This window comes from Arvicanthis niloticus, chromosome 8 (assembly GCF_011762505.2).
Source record: "Arvicanthis niloticus isolate mArvNil1 chromosome 8, mArvNil1.pat.X, whole genome shotgun sequence".
NCBI lineage: Eukaryota > Metazoa > Chordata > Mammalia > Rodentia > Muridae > Arvicanthis > Arvicanthis niloticus.
Window position 1 is genome coordinate 76,081,355 of NC_047665.1, and position 12,563 is coordinate 76,093,917.

The 12,563-nt window shown below is 40.8% G+C and overlaps 1 pseudogene; it reads right to left on the reverse strand.

Annotated features, from left to right (window-relative positions):
* Positions 1 to 610: 610 nt before the first annotated feature.
* LOC117714100 (large ribosomal subunit protein uL23 pseudogene) lies at positions 611 to 1,138 on the reverse strand (annotated as a pseudogene).
* Between the last annotated feature and the right edge of the window lie 11,425 nt (positions 1,139 to 12,563).

The following is a 12,563-nucleotide window of genomic DNA, read 5'->3' on the forward strand; positions in this document are numbered from 1 at the left end:
GAGAGAGAGAGAGATCACATTTCATTGTACATATGTATGAGATTCTAAAATATAGAATTAATACCTATGTATTAAATATTAAAGTATTTTTAAATAGAATTTTAAATAAATGTGAGGAAATGGTAAGTCTAGGAGGGACCATGAGGTTTAAAATAAAGTCTGTTATTTGAAATAAGCCAGAAAGTACACCATCATTTTATAGATCATTTTTGAACAAATTTGTTGTTTTATTTAAGAAAAAATTCTCAGACATATTCATTCTTGCAGGTTGGATTCCTGGGGGAAAAGCAACAATAAAAAAAAAATAACTTGCCATATGCCTATTCTAAATTCTTCATTTACAGTGTACTGACCCAAGGCTACAGTACTTGAACCAGGCAAGGAATACAATTGCCCTTGTCTACTGATAAGGAAGTAGAGACGGAGAACTTTAGCAGGTTGTTCAAGATCATGAACAGGAAGAGACAACATCCATACACACAACCTGAGCCCAGCAGTGCTCAGTCTCCACAATAAACCTTGTGTGCCCTGTGGTTCAATACTTTCTATTTACTGATAAATTCTACTCAGGTTTTTTTTTTTTTTTTTTTTTTTTTTTATGGTGAAAAAAAAGTGTATATTTAGAATTAGTCATCTGGACTCGGTTTAGATGATCCCAATCTTGTTGGCAACATCCAGAGCATCATAATCGGGAGCCAAGCGAACATACGCCTTCTTCTCTCCATCAGGCCTTATCAGGGTATTGACTTTGGCCACATCAATGTCATAGAGTTTCTTCACGGCCTGCTTGATCTGGTGCTTGTTGGCCTTGACATCCACGATGAACACAAACGTGTTGTTGTCCTCTATTTTCTTCATGGCTGACTCAGTGGTCAGTAGGAATTTGATGATGGCATAGTGGTCAAGCTTGTTTCTCCCAGGCGCACTTTTCCGAGGATATTTTGGCTGCCTCTGGAGCCGCAGTGTCTTGGGACGCCGGAAGGTGGGTGACGTTCAGATCTTCTTCTTTTTGTGGCTGTGGACTCCTTTCAGCACTGCCTTCTTAGCTTTCAAGGCCTTCGCCTTGGCTTCGGCTTGGGGGGGGGGGGGGGGCAGGAGCTTCCTTCTTCGCTTTCGGTGCCATCTTGGCGAAAAGTACTCAGGTTTTTTTATTTAAAATTTTCCCTTTGGTGTTAATAAATATTTATTATTAAGAAGTGCTTATTTATAAATATTTATTCATAGATTGATAAAAATTACTAATTTTTGTTTTCTTTTTGAATATTTTTGATTGCCATCCGTACTGTTTCTTTATCCTGGCTTCATAAAATCTAATTTGGAGCTTTTTACACATTCTAAAATACTCTGGTTGAAAGTATGAAAGGACTCTTAGTCTTTCTTCATGTTAATATCCCACATCCATCTCTGTGAACGCGAATTGTTTTCCAAAGGAGAAAAGCACGTTCAGTAGATGCCTGTGGCATTTCCTTCACAGAGCTATGCTGCTGTGATTCTAAATTGGATATGCCATCAGACAAAAGGTTAGGGGACTTCGACTCAGAGACACCTGCCCACTGTTTCCAGACACAGATGCAGCCTGTGATCAACCAGGCAGCACCCTGATGCTCAGCTCCTGCAGAGATCACTTCTTTGAAGTCATGGGGAGGACTCCTGTCAGGCTGCAGACATGACCAGACTGTATTTAGAATGAGACAGGCTGACTCAGCCTCTGCTCGTGACTCTCTGGGTGCTCATCAGAAGTCTGTTAGTAGCTACAGATGAGCCATTTACTTGGCTATTGTGGCCCATGTACACAATGATGTGCTTCTTAGAGGCTGTCTCCTGATAAAACAATAAAGTTTGTGATTTTAAAAGTTCCAGGAAATGAAAAAAAAAAAAAAAAGCTGCCCAGATGATCAATTTCATGTGTACAGCAATCTCTCCCCTAGTTCAAAAGACTAGAAGGACATCCCAGTCATTCCATCTTAGCTCCAGAGGATGCACTGACAACTTCACTTACAGATGAGGAAGTGGAGGTAGCTTAGCAAGGTTTCTCCATCAATAGTGACTGGGCCAGGTTTGATCTTTTTCTTTCTATCTATGTTCTCTAGTGCATCAGTGAGTTAAGTACCCTACCCAGGACCTTTGGATAGCTTGGCTGCATTGTCTGAGCAACAGTCAAGTCCAGATTCATACAACAAAGGTCAGATTATGGATTAAATGTGCTTTCTATCCAAGGCCCCAGGCTTACTTCAGGCCAGTAGCACCGTGGGTTAAAGTAGAGAGATATTTCCACCTGATGTTTTGCTGTTCAGTAAATTCTTATGGAAACTTAATTGCCTTCTTGAAACTGAAGGACAGAACAATAGAAACTGAGTTAATGAATGGTCATTGAACAGGAAGGTCACTTACTTATTTGAATTCTTGTTTTCTTAGCTGTCTGCAATGGGACCTAACTCACTCCTCCCTAAGCTGTCTTAATTTGCAAGTTCGTAGTTGCTTGTGTAAAGAACTTTCTGATGGACCCATGCATGGGTCTTGGTGTGGTATCGGTGTTGGTATATCAGTCTCCTGGTAGATAATGTAGCTCAGGCTTCAGGTGAGAACTCTCCTCCAATGCATGATAATGATGCTGATTTCTCTATAAAGACAGAACAACCATCATTCTGACGAAGAAACAGAACCAAAAGCTTTGGGGTCCAAATTTTCACCTGGTTCCAAAGCATACTACCTGGTTCTAGTTCTTCCAAGCTTCATTTTCTGAACAGTGAATTGAAGGTTTCTAAACAGATTCCTAACCTAAGATTGAATTTCTCTCCCATAGTTTCCCCTCCAACAGTACATATTGTATGACATCAGTTATCTTATTCTTCAAAGATATTGTAGCTCCCCAAACCTCTCTGCTCAAAGGTTGTGGCCAGCCAAAGCAAGAGCACTAGGCACTGAACTTTCAGAACACCCTGAGTGAAGGATTCTTTTGTAATGATTCTTGTCCCCTAATGCCATCTGGTGAGATATTGTGCCCAGGACCCATGTGACCTGATTGGACACTGGTATAGCAAAGAAAACACATGCAGGACTTTGGAGATTCACAGAAGACTATCTGGTAACCGATCCAACAGAAGCTCAGTTACAGGACCAGCAGGTCAGATGCTATTGCATAAGGACTAAAGAGACATAATCGGAGTCTTCCTCACATGGTCTATCCTTTACTGGCTGTGTAATGATATGACAGGAGAGTGGGGTCATTAAGAACTCCCTGAGAAGAAAAATGACAGATGTCAAAATGGTTAGGAAGCAGGATCTAATTCCAGGGCAACAAGCTTCCTACCCTGGCATAAACAGAGCAAGTTACACTGACAAATAGGGCCTCATAATGAGAAAGCAATGTATTCCAGGCTCACTGACATAGTCCGTATTGAGCACAAGGAGTTTCAGGTGCCACAGATGAATGGTAAGATCGAGTCATGATCATTTCTCCTGAAGACAAGCCCCGTCCCAGCTGTGCATATATTAGTGGGTGGATTTCAAGTTCACTTTGCAATTTGAGCAGCTGGGTCTCTTCCCTGCCACATGCCAAGGCAACAGCTGAAGGCTCTCGCTGCCCATTTGTGTGCTCGCCTTTGAGAGCCACATGTGGCATAACCTCTGCCTCTCTCACAGTGCTGCCCACCCAGCTGTTGCCACTCAGTTAGGAGCCAGAACCTTGCAGGGCTATTGCACAGACAATGTGGCTCATCTTTGTTTCCATTACACTGATGAGAAGAGTGCGTTCTTCCTTCCTATTCTTTTCATCATGCTCTGAGTAGCCACTTCCAGCAATGAGGTAGAAGATGAAGAATACTGCCAAACAAAATTAGAAAAAAAAAAAAAAAAAAAAAAAAAAAACTCCCCAGAAAGCTGGACACTGAGGCCTCAATATCTCATAGCTACTCATATTTTTCTTCTCTCTTCGTGTACAGCCAAATATTAGAGGAGAACATGAAAGCTTTGTAATTTCACTAAAAGACTTCGATAAATTGTAAAATTGTGGGGAGCAAAGAATATATGTACTCAAAGCCACTTACCTTTGGCTACAGCTTCCCCTCTGTTACTCTTGTTGCTGATGATGTGTTTGAGTGAGAGCCTCTTCCTCCTAAAACCACATATTGAAATTGGAAGGCTCCAGGAAAAGCCAACTGCATTTCTGATACTATCATGTTTCCCTCCCAATAAATCAGCCTCGAGACAGAAAAAAGGAAAGTAAATGAAGCAAGCTTTTAAGTCTGGCTTTGTTCTCCAGGGAGGACAAATTTCGCTGCTCTAAACTAGGAGCTTCTTTCTGTAGGACTACGACCTCATGACCGTGTGGCTTAGGAGCTGAAGATAAGGCAAGAGCTATTAATTCAAAGTGATGGAGATGAAGGCTGGTGCTGATGCTGATAACTGTGTCTCCGTCACATCTGGGTTGAGATGAAGATGAGAAATCCTCTCTCCTTGTTTCTCCACTGTCATGGATTCACAATCCTCACATCTCTGCCTCTGGAAGCTGAAATCACAATAGATGCCACTGAAACCAACAGAAATGAATCTTTGATGGGGAAGCTGGCCAGAATAATGCTGAACTGAGAGCTACAAATGGAATGGGGAGCATCATCCACTTATCGCCATAGTCTGCCTCCTAAGAGTTAAAAGGGTTTTCCATAAAGAAAGTTTTCTCTTCCTCAAAAACCAGTGTCCAAGACATAAGACAGGTGACAATGGAGAATATCATGGGATGTTTTGATAAACTGTGAGCCTAATGATTTCCATCTGTTGAAGGTGATTTAGTTTGATGCTTCTTAATTTCTGAATTAGCAATGAAAGCAGAAACAGAGAAATACTGGCCATGCACTGTTTTCTGCCCACCATGCCTGCCTAAGAGGCTTAGACATCAGGCTTAGATAATCCTACACTGGAGGGTAGGATTCCAGAAGCCTAAAAATTATAGGATAGAGTATCAGAAGCTCACAAAGATAATTCATTCATTTATTCAACAACAATGCATTGAATGGCTACTGTTTGCCAAGTGCTTAGAAGATAATTCAGGGTTGGGGGTATACACACACACACACACACACACACACACACACACACACCTCAGTTAGTAGAATGCTTTTAGAGTATACATGAAACCTTGGGCTCAATCCCCAGCACCTTATAAACTGAGTATATTGTCCATGTCTGGAATCCCAGCATTAAGAATGAGGAGGGGGCAGAATTATCAGAAGTTCAAGGCCCTCCTAAGTTACACAGAGGAGTTGAAAGATACATAAGACCCTATCCTAAAGGTGGGAGTGAAATATATTGGTAGAATACACAACAAAGAGCCTTATATTTTTGAAATATACATTACAGTAGTAGGAGACTAGTAATTAACGTAGTAGTGGAAGAATTTCTAAAGTATACAGAGAAGTGAAAAGTTCCATAGGGGGACAAAATCCAGTAGGGCAATAAATATCAGAATGTCATAGAGGAACACAGGTTGTCGATTGAAACTTTTAAAGGCGGAATTGGAGGAGCTTTGATTACAAAGGTGTTATTTGAAAAAGAAAAGGCTGGAAGGACATGGGGGATTTGGCAACTTCAGTATCTGCTATAGAGCACTCCAGGAAGTGGGATGGTTACTATAAAGGCTAAGAGACAGGAGCACACCTGCCTTTCATCTTGAGGAAGAGAAGGTCAGCTGCAGTAGAGGTGAATGGGGCAGAGGGGGATTGATTATGTCAGAGAATGAAAGGTGAAAAGTCAAAGATCTTTTTGTCCATTTCAGGAACCTTGCCTTTTATTCTCAGTGAGTTAGGAGCCATTGGGGGTGGGGGGGATTGAGTCTACAATAAAATAAATTAATTTTCATTCACCCAGTGACAGGATCATTTTAGGTGATAATTTTGCAGGTCAACCAGTTTCAGCAATGATGCTGGCTTCACGGAATGGTCATATAATTCTTGCTTTATTGTGTTGTGATTTCATTATTTTCATAAAAATTAAGAGCTGATCTTAATGCATGTGAGACCGAGTTGGAAACCACTGAAAAAGCCATCAATCCTGATAATGAATTAGAATCCCAGGGGTACTTTTCCGGCCTAATAATGTATCAAGAAGTTGTCATCTGAGTGACCTTGGAAAGAGATCAAGATTGCACTTTAGAAACAAAAGCAAACAAACAAAATACACAGGAGAAATAAACCTGTGCCACCAGCATTGACCAAATTTGCATCATATACTTTTAAATTTAATTCTATTTTAAAAATTTTACTGGACACATACTGTACTCGTTTATGGGGCACAGTGTGGCACACATAAATGTGGCACACATGCACACATAGCTTTCCATCACATAACTGACATGTTTATCACACCCACCTTCTATCATTTCTTTGGGGAGCATTCAAAATCTCATTAGGTATTTTGAAACAAACAATAACTATCAGTCTTAACGCCTGGATTAGTTGCTTCTCACTGTGACCATCTTACTGGATGAGAACCCACTTAAAAGACTTTATTTTGGCTCACATTATGAGGACTTGAAGTCTATCATGCCTAGGCAGGCACAGCAGCAGATAGCCCCAAAGCTGTGGAAGCATATGGCTGGGATTTCACATCTTCACAATTTGGTGAGTTGGACGTGGAAATTGGCGTGAAAGTGGGGTTGAGCTATAAATCCCAACTCTTCCTACCACAGTAATGCTTCTTTCAGCTAGCCCCCACCTACTAAAGGCTATACAGCCTCCCCAAATAGAACTCCCAGCAGGGAAGCAAGCATGTGAAAACCTGAGTTTGTAGAGGAAATTTCACATTCAAGCTATTTGGGAGGAGGGGGAGAGGGGAGAGAGGGGGGAAGGGAAAAAGAGAGGGGTGAGAGGAGAGGGGAAAGGGGGAAGAGAGGAGAGAGGAGAGAGGAGAGAGGAGAGGGGAGAAAAGAGAGGGGAGAGAGAGAAGAGAGGAGTAGAGGCTGGCATGAGCACATGGAGAGAGAGGGGGAGGGGAATGGGGAGAAAAGGGGAAGGGAATGGGGAGAGAGGGGGGAAGAGACAAGAGGACAGAGTGAGAGTAAGAAGGCAAGAGCAAGAAAGAGCAGGAGCAAGGAGCCCCTTTTATAAAGAGTCAGGCACACCTGGCTGTTGCCAGGTAACTGTGGAGCGGAGCTTAGACAAAATGCTAGCATTCCCCCATTTTGGTTTAATTAAAAAGAAAAAATTAGAAAGAGGTTAGGGTGGAGCAGGAGTAGGGTCGTCGTGATCTTTAACTACTTCTTGCTGATTTGGGGGCAACGCATCTCTAGGAAACCTAAGAAAATGAGTATGGGGATGTTGGTCCAGTCTTAGGAGAATTGGCTGTTTCCTTCTTGTCCAGGGTTTGTGGAATTATCTGTGTATAGATCAAAAGGAACAGGTTCAAAAGAATTGTCTGTGTCTGTGAGAGAAGATTGGAGCATCTGGAGGTTGCTTCTCTGGAGCTCTCCTGGATCCTGGACTTGACAAGATGCTGAAACACACACACACACACACACACACACACTATAGGTAGAGAATCAAGTTAAGTACGTTTGGGAGAAAAAAAATAATTTTTAGATGTACATTTGAAACCCAGAGGAATCCCATCCTCTGAAATAGTTAGTAAGTGGGAACTTCAGGCTATTGATTAGCAGATGTACTTATCTGGGTGGAGTCAATTTGGTCCATAAGAGGTAGGTCTGAGTGGGATTCCTGTAGCTTATAAGTTTACAAAAGAGATAACAACATGAACAGTCTTTAAGATGAGCCTTTTCTGGAGCAGAAAGAACAAGAAGGGCTTTTTTTCTTCTGTCTAGGAGACTGAATATATATCACTTTAAATTTAGTTAAAAGACAATCAAAGGAAACTTAAAATTTGAATTCATAATTATAAAGTTGGATCATATAGTGGAGTGTTTATTAGTGATAGCAAGAAGAGGGAATATAAAGCATTTAGTTGTTGGAAACTGAGTTTAGGTAAGGAAGTAACAGTTTATCTGTGAAAGCTTATATCTGAACTTGTATATTGTTTATCATGAAGTCTGTAAGAAATCTGGCAGTCTTAACTAGTTAGTGGATTTATTAATGAGTAAATACAGTAATGCTAACCATGGTTCTCTCTGAAACTGCATTAACACAGCCTCTTTCTGCAGTCTTACTGGCATTCTGGTCTTGCAGACTTCCATCAGAATAGTCTGGTAGACTATATGTCTTTAAAGCATTCGGGTCTCCTCCCACCCACAATGCCAAACTCTTCCACATTTCCTCTATAAACTCATTGCAAAAGCCCAAGAAGCACACAGTCAGGTTACTTACAGCAACAGCAACAATTCCACTTCCCAGGGCTAGTTTTCTATATTAGCTATTTTCTCTGTACTGGGGTCAAGCACCTGTCAAGAAGCAACTAAAGGGAGGGGTGGCTTATTTCAGCTTATGTTCTGAGATACAGACCACTGTGGTAGAGAATACATAACTGTGCCTGGCTCTGAGTCAGCAAGAGCACGATGCTTTGGCTTCTTATCTTCCTTACATCTTGGTAAGAAAGGAATCAGAGAGTTTGATGCCAGCAGTAGCACTAAGCCATGACCCTGAAACAAAACCACACAGCTCACTTTCTGCATCTGGGCCCCACTTCCTGAAGAGTGCCTGACTTCCCCAAGCAGCTAAAGACAAGTGTTCTAACACATGAGGCTGTGAGGGACAGTACACTCAAAACTAAGTATACTGCACTACAGACTGTTAGAAGTCTTTCTCCTGACCAGCAGCACTCCCATACCAGGTATCCATCCTTTCTCTATTCCCCTTTTCCTGTTACCCTATCTTGGATAAATACTATTCTATTCTCTGCTTCTGTGAAAGCAACCCTTTTGGCTTCCACATGTGAGTGTAATCATGCACTGTTTCTGTGCCTATAGAATAACACCTTACATAATGAACTCCTGGCCTATCTGTTGGCCTTATTTTGTGGCTGAGTAACATTCTATTTTGTATATGTACCATATTTCCTTTAGCCATTTGACCATCCATGTATTGAATGTGGGATGTAAATGATTATAGCATAGCCATTATAGAAACACTATCTGGAGTTAAAGCAAAGAACCAGAACTAGAAATATCACTAGATCTATCAATACCACTACTGAGTGTAGATCCAGAGGGAGGAAAATCACTGTACAGAACAGCTATCTGAACCCTATGCATATTATAACACTGCTCATATAGCTAGGATGTGGAATCAACCTAAGAATATTAGATATTAAATTCACAGAACTAAAACCATACCACATACTTATTTGCAATTAAAAACCACAAAATATCAAGAACCTCATAAACTCCTCAAATGATGTTATCATATTTTCTGTGGAAATAAGATTTCTACTTTAAAAGTGCCTTATTATGAAATTCTTCATATTTTATTTAACTTAGTGTTTTTAATTTTCTTTTGTGTAGAGCTTGAGTTGTTACCAAGATGCGATTTCTTTGTTATAGTTATAGAGCTGACGCTTGGAATGGATGACCATACCAAACCCTACTCTTTTCCGAGTTCACCAATGAGAGGCCACTCATCTCCCTGGGAAGTCACCAATTAATTAGCCACATTAAAATAAGAGCAAATTAAAAAATAAATTGTGCAAAATAATGGTTGACAATTAGGCTCCTTCATTAATTGGTACTTAGTGCATACTCATGATATGTACAGTGGCTTTTCTACACATGGAAATGATGCAGAGCCATCAAATCAGGATAATTACCATATTCATTACCGGAACCTGTGATCTTTCCTTTGTATTGGGAACATTAAAAATCTTTTCTTTAGCTATTTTAAAATACTCATTGTTGCCTTTATCTCTCGTCACCACTAAACTGCTGCAGAACGTTTGAACTTAAGCCCCACTGACCGACTGTCATGTCTGGGTGCCTCTTTACTTTCCTGCCCATCAGGATGAGAAGCAAAAGAGAGCCTGCCTGCTTTCCCTCAAACAAATGTAATATATTGCTTGGGCATTTTCACAATGAGGTCTGTAACCCTGAAAATTGTCATTAGTAATCATAATTATCTTACTTGAATTTCATGTTCATTATGACATTGTCATACTGGTCTTAAAATGTGATAGCCCTTTCCCTATGATGAAACTCAGTTCCATGCCCATTTGCCCAGCTAGAGCCCTGCAGTGTCCAGCTTTGAGCCTCCTGTTTGGCTTGAAGGCAGAGGTTCTCTCCCCCCCCACCCATCCCCCCCGCCTTACTCCTTGTGACTACTACACCAGAGTCATTTCCTGGGGCTGCTTAAAAATGTTAGGTAGATAGTTCACAACCATCTTTGACCCATGCTTCCTCAATACAAAATATTCTCAGAACTTACGCATCTGTTATCCATGCTCCAAATGAGCATAGTGGCTTCTCTTGAAATTAAATGGTATAGATGACCCCAGAGAGCACTCTATGACATCCAAGATAAAACAGAACTGAGTTTGAAAGCAATGGTAAAGTACTTGAAAGTGTGTAGAAAACCCTGGGTTTGATCCCCAGTACCACAAACATAAAAGAGAGAGGAAAAATGTGAGCACCTCAAGAAACTTTTCTTGTCTTCCTTAAAAACTCTTTCTACCTAGCGTGCTCATTCTCATGTGATAATCATCCTTATCACATGGTAGTCAAAGTCCTACCAACATTAGGCTGGTGAAAAGTCCATTCTGGAAAAGCTGAGTTGCCCAGATGGAACAGAGAGTCTGTTACCGGCCTCCAAATTTCCACAGTGTATAATCAGCAGCTGCTAAAATAATAGAAGTCAATTGGACAAAAATATGGTATGCGTGGCAGTCATTTATTAACTACCTTATGTTTCCAAACACTGCTTTCACAGTGGATGCAAAGCCTTCATGGGGCCGTTGCATCGTATGTCCTTGGGAGCAAGGATTGACAGTCTTCTTGAAAAACTTGGGTGGAAAAGTTCATGGATGCTATTACTATGTCCAACAAGCAGGCATGGGCACGTCTGTTTCACATCTGCATGATAAAGCAATGCATTTGTCAAAAGAAGCTTTTAAGTAGGTTGCCATTATCAAAGACGTCAGCAGCCTGTCTCCCTGGGAGACAGCAAAACCCCACATTTATCTAAATTATCTCCATAATATGACAGGGTGATTGCTCACTAATGGTCAGTAACAGTTTTCTTTGTCATTTTCCTAGTCATTACCTCCTCAGAATGAACTCCAGAATAAACTGCTTGCAGTCCGTGTGTAGAATATTAATTTCCTCTTAGCATTCATGCCCAGTTCTCTCCAACCTCTGAATGTGGCTGAAACATTTCTGAAATTTTTATTTTGTGAAAACAAAAAGCAAGATACATCCCCTCTCAGGAAGCCTACTGGACACAACCCCCCTGCATGTAAACAGAATCTAAGCTTAGTGTGGCTGTGGCTGTGAATCTAACAAAGCATACACAGCATTCTCAGAAAAGGCTGGTGGAGACCCTGACAAGGGGGCCAGTGTTTTCTGTTTTTTCAGGCTACAGCTGGTTGTATTCAATGTTCACAGCACTCTCCACTGAAGATACCTATTGCACAGTAAAGCCAAGTACCCCCATAATAAGCTTGTGAAAAATAATTCTGCAGCTGCACCAATATCCAAACCCTGCTCTTTTCTTCAAAGAAAAGCTATGTAAGACTTTAAAAAATTAAAATCCCAAGCTAAAGGGAAAAGACAAAAAAAACAATGAAAAAGCAGAGATTTTTGTCCCCCAAAATAGAACTGAGGAAACTCCAAAATGAATATTTTAAAATGTAAAAGAGTTATTTATATCAGGGACAATACCATCATAGTTCAAAGTAGCCCCTGTACTGAACTATGCAAATATCAGAAACCCCATGAATTAAGACAGCATCAGATTAGCTACAGTAACCACTATCGGCAGGTTGTTGTGCAAAACTGCCCCCTTCAGTAGGAGGAAATACAGTGAATGTAGACACCAGGAAAACAGATCTGTGTATTCATAGGGAAAGAAGGAAGTTCGAAATTCTTCCTAACCCAGTGAAATCTCAATTACACACATATTCTGGCTGTTCTGAAAAATTTATTTTTCTCATTTATCAATAATATAAGCAATAAGCTCCTGGTTTCTTCCATTCTGCATAGGAGACACATATGCATTGTAGATGTGCAAACACAAGAACCTGAGTTCTCAGCACCTGGATAAAACTATGCTATGACCATATAACACCTGTAGCCCCAGAACTGTTAGTTAAAGACAGGAAAATCACGAGGGCTTACTAGCTACCAGGCAGCTCCATGCTCAAAGAGAGACTCTGTCTCAAAAGAAGAAGATTAAACATGATAGAGAATACTCTCTCAGTCTCAGAGGACTTCTTCCCCTGACCTCTAAGGCACATGCTACATATGTACACACACACAGTGTGTGCTTGCACTAAACATACACACATTTATTGATTAATTATGTAAGAATATGTAGCCTTATTATGGACTTGGAAAATATATGCCCCTATCATTCTTTTGTAATCCATCCATGTCCTGTCCGGTCCCTGCGATCAGACATAATCCTACTTCCAGGGCA